This window comes from Amblyomma mixtum, chromosome 1 (assembly GCF_055824585.1).
Source record: "Amblyomma mixtum isolate Tamu chromosome 1, ASM5582458v1, whole genome shotgun sequence".
Taxonomy (NCBI): domain Eukaryota; kingdom Metazoa; phylum Arthropoda; class Arachnida; order Ixodida; family Ixodidae; genus Amblyomma; species Amblyomma mixtum.
In genome coordinates, this window is record NC_143012.1 from 319,595,584 (window position 1) to 319,608,338 (window position 12,755).

The 12,755-nt window shown below is 48.6% G+C and overlaps 1 protein-coding gene across 2 annotated transcripts in view; it reads right to left on the reverse strand.

The window, feature by feature from the left end:
* The window catches only part of LOC149372638 (core alpha-(1,3)-fucosyltransferase-like), a 133,744-nt gene that overhangs the window by 95,347 nt on the left and 25,642 nt on the right, over positions 1-12,755 (reverse strand). The window lies entirely within an intron of this gene.

The window sequence follows — 12,755 nt, forward strand, 5'->3', positions numbered from 1 at the left end:
TGTGCGCGCGCTCTCGGCAGAATCGAGCGACGCAACGCGAGAGCGCCGCACGAGCGCCCATGGGGATCAGCATCTGACCGGTCTCATCCGGCGGCGGCGGCGGCGGCGGCATGGTCGTTAGACTAAACACGAGGGTAAAGAAGCGATCCCACAGAGAGGAAGAGCGGAACGGTTACGCGAGCCAATATTTTGCGCGTTTTTTTTTTTTTCTCTCCGCGCCCGCTCTACGTTGTGTGCGCATGCATGCGCTTGCATTATGGTGTGTGTGCGCGTGCCTGGGCTTCGCCGTGCGCCAGGCATGCTTGAGTGTGTGCGTGCGTTCGAACTCGGACCGTCTGTGCGTCGAGTCATAAAGGCCGGTTCTTGTGCGTCTCTCCCAAGTGGAGGTAAGGGCAGCGGACCCGGGCGCTGCAGATACGCCGTGTTGCGATTGATTAAACGAGGAAATGAGAAAGGCATACGCGAGGCAGGGGTAAAGTTATTGAGCGCCGCTAACTTGGTAAAGAAACCTGTCCAAATGGGCGGCGAACGTTAATTGAATTGCTCGGAGAGCCTACGGTTCCAGATTTACGACTTTTCGGATGCGAAGGACACTTCTGCGAACGACGCTGATGTGGCCATGGCGCGGCCACTGAGACGTGCATGTTTTTCTGCGTAGCAGAGCCAAAAGCATGCGATGCTCTCTGACTGTGCGGATAGGCACCTCTTGCGTGCCGCTTTTGTGGAAGGCCACTTCCACAAAAGCTTAGGTACACACATCCGCGTGTCCCCGCAGAGCGCGGCCAGTCATATTTGTCCTTTTTCTCACATGGTTATTGCTTTCATGAGGACGAACTAGCTGGCCAGAGTCAACAGCCTTAGATCGACCTCATGAGGGCGGGTAAGTTAACCTATCTGTTCACATTTACTGGTAAACTGACTACATCTGTTTTACCGGGGATTAAACACGTTTAGATTGGGCTCGTCAGGTCGCCTCAAAGCCTCACAAGGTGCCTCTTATCGTCCCTAGAGAGAGCCACAAGGCGTCAGAAAGCTCCACTTATGCTGTTGCTGTTATATGGGGTTTTATGGCGCATAAGCAACTATGGCTATCATGCGCCAAACACAAGGTTAGATGATGTTATGTCAAGTGTACAGAGGTTACATTATAATAGATTTAAAACATTGGCTTTCTTTAGAAACTTACAAACAAGTGAAAACTCGACAAGTGTTTGCTCGCCTAAAAGCAATGCGGGATGAAATGGAATGCGTTGATTGTAAAATACAGTAAAAAACTTTCTCCTAAGTTCTTCGAGATGGGAACAAGAAATTAAAATGTGATTAACTGTGAGCTCCTCACCACACATTTCACATACAGGTTTGTCTTTTTTTGTTAATAAGAAGCTATGGGTGATGTGTGTGTGACCTATGCGTAAACGACATAAAATTACTTCGATAAAACGCTCTTTATGGCGGCATGATTTCCATTCTTTTAAAATGGGCTTTACAGTATGCAGCTTGTTGTTTCCTTCATTTTCCCAGGAAGCTTGCCATTTGGCTCTTAGTTTGCTACGTACAAACTTCGTGTAATCCTTAGGAGGCAAATTCACATGTTTTATTTCCATGGTTCTCGCTTGAACAGCACACATGTCGGCTCTCTCATTGTCCCTAATACCAACGTGACTGGGAACCCAGCAGAATTTTATAACATGTTTTTGTGCTGTGACCTTTACTATATTGTGTATGATGCTCCCTATCAGTGGCTCCGTGGCATTTTTGGAGTTTAATGCTGTAAGGACGCTCAGTGAATCTGTAAAAATGATGCTGTTTTTGATGTTTTCATTTGTTATTTTCTGTACCGCAACACTAATGGCATAACACTCAGCGGTGAACACTGTAGCACATGAGGGCAGTCGCACTGCATTTTCATTTTTTCCTTGTATTACTGCGCTTCCTACATGAGCATGAGTTTTTGACCCATGAGTATAAAAGACAGTATAATTTCTGTATTTTTGTTGTAGTGCTAGATATTCTTGTATTATATGGTCGTGTGGTGTACAGGTTTTCCTGAGGCGTGTTAGTGTGACGTCATACACTGTGGGAAGAGTGTACCACGGTGGTAGCGCTTCGTGTCTTGGGGCAATATTTTTGATTTCGTTTAGTATGTTCAGAGTTTGACATTTTTCTTCGAAGCGCAAGAGCAACGGCTTAATCGCATGGGGCTTGTTGTTGAAGAGTATTCGGGATGGGCATTTCGTCACAATTGGGTAACAGAGATGTTTGGGCTGAGAAAGGATTTTGAGGATGTATGTACAAGTTAGTGCAGTTCTTCGATCTTCTAAGGAAGGTTCATTAGTTTCCACATACAGACTTGCTATTGGTGAAGTTCTGTAAGCACCGGAAGACAACCTTAAACCAAGATTGTGGACAGGATCCAGTCGTTTTATGTAGGACGGTCTTGCTGAGCCATATACTATGGACCCATAGTCTAACTTAGAGCGAACCAGAGAACGATATATATGTAACAGGGAAGCTCTATCAGACCCCCAGCGTTTTCTTGATAGTATTTTCAGCACATTGAGGGCCTGGGAAGCTTTTTTCTTTAAGCTGTTTATATGTGGCAAGAAAGTGAGCTTTTTATCGAAAGTTATCCCTAGGAATTTATGCTCTTGTTTGACAGGTAGTGGGGTTTGGTTTAAATGTAGTGTGGGGTCGGCCTGTAGGCCTCGTCTCAAAGAGAACAGAACCGCTACTGTTTTCTGAGGGGAAAATCTAAAAAACGTTTCTATCTGCCCAGGTAGCCAGTTTATTTATTGTTATTTGTATTTGCCGCTCACAGGTAGGTATGCTGGAAGACGTGCATGCTATTTGGAGGTCGTCTACGTAAACTGAGTACATTATGGATTTTGGGATTACTTTTCCTATGGAGTTCATTTTGATGACAAATAAGGTCGTGCTGAGGATGCACCCTTGGGGCACACCAGTTTCTTGTATAAAAGTCTTGGAGAAGGTTGCGCCTAGGCGGACTCTGAACGTTCGATTGGCCAGGAAGTCGCTCAAACAGCTCAGCATCCTGCCGCGGATACCTAGGTCCGCTAGGTCACGGAGGATACCGAACCTCCACGTGGTATCGTAAGCCCTCTCCAGGTCGAAGAAGACCCCGATACAGTGTTGGTTGTGGATGAACGCTTCCCGGACTGTGTTCTCAAAGCGTACAAGGTGATCGGTTGTGGAAAATGTCTTTTTAAAACCGCACTAGTGTATATCTAAAAGTTGCTGGGACTGAAGTATGAAGGTTAGTCTGATGTTTAGAATGCTTTCGAATGATTTTGCTACGCAGCTAGTGAGTGCTATTGGCCTGTAACTGGTGGGACTAGTTGGTGGTTTGCCAGGTTTTAGGAAGGGTACTATGATTGCTTCTTTCCATGCATGGGGGATTTCTCCACTCATCCATATTTTATTGAAAAATTTTAAGAGCCTCTATGGCAGTCTCCGAGAGGTGAGCAAGCATGGCATAATGTATATTGTCTGGGCCTGGTGCTGTCTTTTTACCGGATGTTAGTACTGCGTTTAGTTCCTGCATTGTAATAAGCTGATTGTAGTCTTCATGTATGCATGTTCTGAAGAGAAGTTCTTGTTTTTCTACTATTGTTTTGTGCTTTTGAAAGGAGTGTGTGTAGTTGGATGAGCTTGAAACTGTAGAGAAATGCTCACCCAATATGTTGGCCTGCTGTTCTAATGTTGTTTGAGTACCAGGTGTTGTTAGCATTGGAAATGTAAAAGGAGTAAAATTTCCTGTGAATTTCCGCACGTGCTCCCACATTTTCTTTGATGATATTGAGCTGTTTATCGAGGATATGTACTGTTGCCATGATGCCCTTTCTGCGTTGCGTCTAATGTATCGTGCTTTAGCGCTAGCCCTTTTGAAGGTGAGCAAGTTCCCTGCAGTGGGATATCTGCGAAGGTTGCCCCAAGCCTTGTTTTGCTGCTTTTTAGCTAATGTGCATTCATTTGACCACCAAACTTTATGTGTTTTTCGTGCGATTTCAGATGTTTGTGGGATTGCTTCTATTGCTGCAGATGTTAAGCATGTCAAAAATTTTTCATTTATTTCTTCTATCGTAAGGGTTTCGGCATATTCTTTTTCTAGTGTGGCCTTCGTTCTGAAAAGTGCCCAATCGGCGAGGTGAATTTTCCATCGCCGTGGCTTAGTAGTGAGGATGAATGTAGCTGATGTTAGCTTTAAAACCGTAGGTAAGTGATCACTTCCCCGAGGGTCGTCTAAAACATCCCAAATAAAATCATTAAAAACCGATGGTGATGCAAACGCTAAATCTAGGCAGGTCATTTTTCCAGAGCTGGGGCAGCAGTACGTTGCTTTTCCTGTGTTCATTAAACATATGCTATTTGAAAGAATAAAATCCTCGATGAGCTGACCCCTGGAATCAGTATGCTCACTTCCCCAGAATGAGGAGTGTGCGTTAAAATCCCCAATTATGACATATGGCTCAGGCAACTGTCCCAGAAGTTCTTCTAGGTCATGCATGGTAATTGTGTTGTGTGGTGGTATGTACACAGAACATATTGTTATTGTTTTATGGCTAATGATGTTTACTGCGACCGCTTCTAAGTTCGTCTTTAATGATACCTGTCTTGCAGGGACATCGCTTTGCGTAATGATAGCGACGCCTCCTGAGAGTCGGCTAGCTTGTACTCGGTCTTTCCGGAAAATATTATATTTTTTTAAGATGTTTGTGTGTTGTGGCCCAAGGTTCGTTTCTTGCGGGCACACAGCTGTAGGTGCCATTGTTTTGAGCATATCGGTTATGTCTGTGTAGTTTCTGTGTAGACCTCTACAGTTCCATTGTATTAGATACGCCATTGTGATAAGTTGGGGATTGGGGAAAGTTACTTATTCTCAGGAGCAGTGATTCGTGGTTTCCCTTTTTTCTCTAGGGAGTCTCGCCGCCGCTGCAGCGGTGGCGAACCAGGAGTTGTATCCATCGCCACTTTCGTGGCGCCGGATTTCCGCGGAGAATCCGCGGATGCGTGTGTTTTAGATGTCAGCGGACTTTCGCTGACATCCATCTCCTCCACAGTGGACGTGGAGGATGCTTCTTGTTTGCGATGGCCCGTGGCCTTCGCATTCGTCTTTTTTGTTGGCACCACTGAACCATGCTCTGCTCCAGGGGCAGAGTCTCTTGGGCCAGCAGTTGCCTTCTTAGAGGGATGGGGCGACAGGTCCAGTTCAGCAGAGCTGTTCTGGGTGTCTGTCGCCGAGGATGCCGCTGCTGAAAGTGGGGCCTGAGGGCCTCCGGCGAGGATCGCGTGGTCTTCCCGCGAAATTTTTAGCCCTGTGGACTGTGTCACCGACTTCTGTGGTGGGGACTTGGTTGTCGACCCCGGGTCCTTCGGATCGACCTGTGTGCCGACAGAAACTGAAGGCGGCGGCCGTCCCCGCGTCACCGCTTCAGAGTATGTCCCTTTCTGTTGGAAAGAGACGAGTTTTTTTTGCTTCAAGGTAGGACAGGTTTTCTGTGGTCTTCAAAGTTATGATTTGTTTTTCTGTTTTCCAGACTGGGCACGACCTGGAGTACGCGCCATGTGCGCCATTGCAGTTGATGCATTTCGGTGTGCGATCGCATCTTTCCTCTGTATGTGCGTCTTCCGCGCATGTGACACAAGTGGGTTTACCGCGGCAAGCCAACATGCTCTGTCCAAAGCGCTGGCACTTGAAACATCGTCTCGGGTTCGGTATGTATGGGCGGACTTTACAATGGAGGTATGCGGCGTGGATAGAGTCAGGCAGAGTTGTGGTATTGAAAGTTAAGACAATGTGTTTTGTCTTGATTTCAACATTATTTCTCCGGATGGTTATTCGTCGGGCTGCTATTACTCCTTGTTCAGATAGTTCTTCTTCCATTTCCGCATCGGTACTCTGTAGGAGTTCATATTCAGATATGACGCCCTTTGAGTGGTTCAGCGTGCGGTGCGGGGTTACCTGTACACTCGTTTCTCCAAGATTCTGTAACGACATCAGTTTGGTGCTCTGTTCTTTTGTGTTTATTTCTACAAGGAGATCTCCGGTTCGCTGCTTTTTTGCTTTGTAGTCTTTGCCTACACACCTTTTTAGGGTGTTGGCGATCACAAATGCAGACAAGTTTGCTACAGGTTCATCTGTATTTGAGTGAACCATGAAAAACTTTGGAAACGTTTCTGGTTTCTGTGACGTCAATTTTTTCGCATCGGTGCGACCCCTTTTTGGGGGCCGATCAGATTTTTTTGCAAATTTTTCCATACGGCATGTACTGGCTAAGGGTTCCTCATACTCTGTCGCCTCTGATTCACCCTTATACACAGAGGAAGGTCCCGGGACTCCCCGCCTGGTAGACAGACGAGGAGCCCATCGGCCGAGGATTGACCACTTCCTCGACCGCCACCGTTCAAGGTTTCTTCCCTCCATCTTTCAACCTATCGCCACGGTACGGATGACAGCTTCGGTATGGGGGCTAAGGGTCCGTGGTGGCGCCAAGCACCCACACCTCGTTACACAAGGTGCCCCTGCGGGTCCACTTATGCCACTTCCAGTTTAGCCATGGGTGAAGGCTAAGCGTTGAATAAGGTCTATAGGTAGTGAAAATTTCCCAGCACCCGACGGCTACGTGAGGAACTTCTTTATTCTTATATTTGCATTTCTAGCCCTCTACCTTACTCTCTAGGACTATTCGCTTGAAAGTGGCATAACAGGAGCTTTCTGACGCCCTGAGGCTTTGGGACGGCAAGAGACGCCTTATGTGGCTTTGAGGCGACTTGAAGAGTGTTTCGCCTCCGTGTTTCATCTCCGGTAAGACAGATGTAGTCAGTTTACCAGTAGAGGTGAACAGACAGGTGAACACAATCCGCACTTTTTTAAGGTTTTCCTGATGGGTGTCCGCGTTACTATACCGACAGAATACGTCGGCTCCTGTAAGAACAGTATGCTCGCGGAAAACTGTTGTAGCTCCCGTTATAACTCATATCTGAAACAAGAATGTCACGCTTGGCCGCTAGGCCGACTAACTGAGCCAAGTGTGATGCCTTTCTGGTTAGTATTACTGCCTTTTACAGTAAGAGGGCTCAAAACGCTTGATAATACTCGTTTGCTCCTTGCTTTCGGTGGTTGATGTTCTGCGGAGGCCGCTGATAGAAAAGCGCGCGAAAAAGCGCGCGCAGAGCAGCAAGAGAGTGAAAGGAGAAAGGGAGCCGGAAGCAAGAAGGTGTTGATTATTTTGTGCGCTGTTGTTCTGCGCTAGCGTCATTTCAGGCCACGCTCCTGTGCACGGTGTTCACGCTCGAAGACAGCGTGCCCCGAGTGCAAAACAGACGCATCTACCGCAGACCACTGAAAAGTCATGCTTTTGCATTTGGAACGCCGTTTGTACACGAGCCTCCGCGTTTACGATTCGTTCATTCGCTGCAGGAAGGCCGCAGCCTGCTGCATGCACCAGTGACCATTTACTGGGCATCGTGCGCACACATTTCATGAACGCGAGCGCATTGGGCGATTCTGCCGTACGCAGGAACGATTGCCACGTCATCCATCACGACAGCTGCAAAAGCGCGTCGCGCCGCTGGCAAACAAAAGCGGGTCTTGTGTGTATGCAGGCTTGTACTAGCTGTAAAGCCTGAGTAAACCGAGTCCTGTGCATATGAATGACCCGCCTGCCTTGTGTAACGCACCTCACTGAGTGTCAACTCGCCATCCGGAAATGGACCCGCAGCGTGGTTCAATGCTTAGCGCGTTTGGCTGCTGAGCCAGAGGACGTGAGATCGAATCCCGGCCGCGGAGGCCGCGTGTAGACGGAGGTGAGGTACTAAAACGCCCGCGTGTCGTGCAATGTCAGTGCACGTTAAAGAACTGAGGTGGTCGAGATTATCCCGGAGCCCTCCACTACTGCACTTTTTCTCTCGTTTCACTCCCTTCTTCCCCGCACTCACGGCGTGGTTGAGGTGTCCACCGAGATCGAGAAAGTCTCTTTCTTCTCTTCATAACCATTTGATATGTTTATTCTCGTCTGCTGACGGAGGCGGCTGGCTAGAAGCTTAATTCCACCCATCTGGTGACAGTCGATAGAAAATTTAAGAGTATGCACATAACTTCATTACCCACAGAAGACACTGCATTCTGGCGTGGTTATCTTCTCTATCTTCCATCCTGAATAAGGGCCGCCGCGGTGGCTCAGTGGTTATGACGCTCGGCTGCTGACCCGAAAGACGCGGGTTCGATCTCGGCCGCGGCGGTCGAATTTCGATAGAGGCGGAATTCTAGAGGCCCGTGTACTGTGCGATGACAGTGCACGTTAAAGAACCCCAGTTGGTCGAAATTATGCGGAGCCCTTCACTACGGCATCCCTCATAGCCTGAGTTGCTATGGGACATTAAACCCCATATACCAAACCAAACTCCTGAATAACGCGAATAACTTATCCATCATCGTACTCAAGCCGCCATGTATGCAGTGTATACATTCTACTTGCGGAGTATTGCACATAGCGTGCTCTTATGCAGACATGTGGTCTTCAGTGTTATGCACAGGGTTTCTCATTTCCTATAGATTGAAAAGTGGCGCCACCGTCTATTGCGAGTTTCTTAAAGGGCACTTCATCCAAACGACCACAGACCACAGAACGAGCAGAGAAGAGAGGTCAGCCTGGCCGCATGATTTCACTCGCTGCTTTCGCCTGCATTCTAGACGTGCAGGCTGATTCGCTCCGGTAGCCTGACACTTTCCACTCTCCTTGCGCTTTCCTCATTATGCAGGCAGCGTACGGGGCGGAGTATCTTTCTACCCCGACATGTACCTGTTCCCTTATTTACAGTACTATACAGCGCACGAGATCGAAACGACAGGATATGTCTAAAGCACGCTCTCGAATCAATGCATTGTTTTTGGTAGCCTGCCTCAGCTGCGGGTATAGGAGACCTTGCTGAAAGCCTGAGAGTAAGTACTCTTATCCGGAAACTACTGAGGTGTGGCTCATGAAAAAAACAAATGAAACGAAATGCGCGAGTGAACCTATCGAATTCACAAGGCCCACAAAAGCGCTGTCATGGTAACTAGCGCGGTAATATGTTGTCTGATCCGGCACGCATCCGCTGCATGTGCGTGCAGTCGGTCTGAAACTGCCCACGAAGCTGCCACGAAGCGGCGCTTCTTTAATCTGAAGCGAAATTTCGGCATAAGGGTGCTTTCGAGCTTTCTCTAAATCCAGGTATCGAAAAAGTATTGTCCGTTAGTATTAAATCGTAACCGGTGAGCCCCTGTGACGGTACGGATACAGTTCACCCGGGACCCGCGCTCGCGCGCCTACCTCGGAGCCTCGTCGTCAAGTACGGAGTTCTTGCGCGAGGTAGCAAGACCGCGCTGCGCGCACCAGACAGGGCACTTCTGCAGGGTAACCTCTCGGCATGTGTCTCTCTTCATGCTCATGCTCAGGCTTCCTTATTATCTGTGTTACAATGAACAAACAGCGCTCACTGCTACAGCCGTGTTGCATCCACAGAGTGACTGATTTTATTTGGTAGCTTCCTCATTAAGCCCTTTTTAACGCCACACTTCCGTCCCCCTTCAGAGGTGGCATAGCTGTGTCCTTTCAAGAGGATCGGAGCTGCGAGGCAACGGCTTTTAGCTTGCTACAAACCAACAGGATGTAAATACAAACAGCGAACCCGACTGACAGTTGGAGTCTCGCGAGGGTTTAGTTACGTTATTCTTGGCGAGGAAGGCCAAGCCAGAGAATCGGGTTTCAGAACGGAGCTTCGCGGCTGCTGGGGGTGGGGGGCAAGGCGCGACATGCTGCTTGTGGGGACGGCGGGCTCTCGGTTGCTGAAGCGCTTGAGAACGCTGGCCAATTCTGCGCTGTATGCATGCATGCATTGCGATGTATATATTTTACTTACACCGCTGGTCTACTTATAAGCACGGCATCTGGGTTGTGTGAAACGCCACAACAGAGTGCTGATGGGCTCGCTTTTAGCGCCCTTGATGTTCTCAGCGCAAGAGAATTCCCACGAAGAAGTGATTCTCAAACTCGGCCTGCCCATACATCAAACGCCTGGGACCGACTTTCCCTTCTAGTTCATGAAACACGACTAAGAAACCCATCGAGGCAGTACAATGCAGGTCGACTACAACAATGTCTATCAACACTGAACTGTGAACAGAACAAGTCGTTTCTAAGAGCAACAAGACATTGCAAGACGAGTTCACACGCGGTTAGAGCGCATATTTGAGTGCGTGGTTCCGATGTATGACGCAATGCACACACACAAAAATTAATTGTGAATTGTGAAGTTGAACGTCTAGAAGCGACACATTGACTACAAGTGAAGCCATAGTGGAAGCCTCCGGATTAATTTCGGCCATTTGGGGTTCTCTAACGTGCGCTGTCATCGCGCAGTAAACGGCTGTTCTTGTATTTTGCCTCCACTGAAAAACGGTCACCGTGGCTGGAATCGAACCCGTGACTTTGCAGCAATGCACGACGCCATACAGGTAGTCAATGCAACAAATATAAACATTGCATATACAAGATAAGCGTTAATGTGCTTCGAGATATTCGGCTGTAGTGCGGAGTCTCGTCCTTGGGCACCCGAGGGCCCTATAAGCGCCATTTTAGCCCTGACGTTGCGCATGGCGCGACCTTTGGGGCACTCAGTCAGGCTCCCGACACTCCTTTGTGAAATGCCCACGGACGATATACATCCCATATACACCCCATGTATGGCCCATATACATTCTGCGACATGAGCTCCGTCAGTTTTCCAGAAAGGAATTCATCATCACCATCATCATCAGCCTGACTACGCCCACTGCAGGGCAAAGGCCTCTCCCACGTCTCGCCAATTAACCCTATCCTTTGCCAGTTGCGGCCACCGTATCCCCGCAAACTTCTTAATCTCATCCTCCCACCTAACCTTCTGCCGCCCCCTGCTACGTTTGCCTTCACTTGGAATCCAGTCTGTTACCCTTAAGGACCACCGGTTATCCTGCCTTCACATGCCCTGTCCAAGCCCATTTCTTTCTCTTGATTTCGACCAGAATGTCATTAACCCGCTTTTGTTCCCTCATCCACTCCGCTCGCTTCCGATCTCTTAACGTTATACCTATCATTTTTCTTTCCATAGCTCGCTGCGTTGTCCTTAACTTAAGCTCAACACTCTTTGTTAGCCTCCACGTTTCTGCCCCGTAGGTGAGTATCGGTAAAACACAGCCGTCATATACTTTTCTCTTGAGGCATATTGGCAAACTGCCATTCATGATCTGAGAGAACCTGCCATATGCGCTCCACCCCATTCTTATTCTTCTAGTTATTTCCCTCTCATGATCGAGATCAGCGGTCACTAACTGCCCTAAGTAGACCGATATATTGCGAAAATCCGATTTTCTATACTTAGTTTATCGGGAGGAAGGAGACAGGCGAATTACACCATAATGCAAATTCCTCCCGTAGAAATGACGTTACCTTCCGCAATTTCGAAGTATTCCGCAAAGTCTTCTGCCGTGTTGAATGCGCGTGCCTCTACGACACTCCTTCACCAAATTGCCTTTTTTTTCTTTCAGTCAGGGGTAATGGTCCTCTTTTCTTTTCTAGTAGTTTAAAGAAAGGGAAAAGGAAAACGTAGGGGGTCGTCGGAATTCCGCAGCAGACTGCAATGCAATTCATGCGGCACAAAGCGCAACGATCGAAAGCGCCCCCTGGAAAGATGATGGCGGCACGCGCCGCTCTCTCCTTGCGTGCTCAGGGCGTCGGCACTGAATCGCAGCGCACTCGTGACCGGCCCAGTACCCGAGAGGAACACCTGGTCGACCCATCGGCAAGTCGGTCACAAGGAGAGCGTTGACAAAAAAAAAAAAAAAAAAAAACAGGACTGCAGGAGCCGCTCGATCGCAAACCGCTCGATATCTCGGGTCCTCACGAAACGAACCCTAGCCGGCGTCGGTGGCCGCGCGTGCCCAAGGGGCCAAAGCAGGTAGCGCCGCGCGCCGACGAAATGTTCCGTACCAAAGTTCCGTATCGAGCCTCGCGGCACTAAGCGTACCTCTCCGCCTTCTCTTGGCACACTGGTACGGAGCATCCGCTTCTTCGTGCTTGAGTCTAGCTCGGTTTTTTGTAAGTGTTTTGTTTGTAGCGAGGGTCGTCAATCTTCCGGTCGACGACGCCGCGGCGAAGCGATGCACACCGCGGTGTCACGCGTCGTGCTCCCGGAGGCTGAAGTTGGTTAACTCGCTGGGAGAACTTCAGCTGATTACTTTCCTATATGGGTATCCTATAGATAGTACTATCGATGGTAACTGGTCTTTCGGCTCGATGCTCTATTAAAGTTAGGTTTGGTTTGGTTTGGTTTCTTGGGGTTTAACGTCCCAAAGCGACTCATGCTATGAGGGACGATGTAGTGAAGGGCTCCGGAAATTTCGACCACCTGGGGTTCTTTAACGTGCACTGACATCGCACAGTACACGGGCCTCTAGAATTTCGCCTCCATCGAAATTCGGCCACCGCGGCCGGGATCGAACCCGCGTCTTTCGGGCCAGCAGCCGAGCACCGTAACCACTGAGCCACCTCGGCGGGGGTATTAAAGTTAGTATTAATCATTATGTTATGATCCTTATTCTTTTCTTTTTTTAAAATTTTGCAGGCTATTGAGTTTCCTTCTCGACCTTGCAGTGTGGTTTCGACAGCACTCCCGAATGCCTCATATTTCTGAAAGACGACAACTTTCCTTCTCACTCCTTG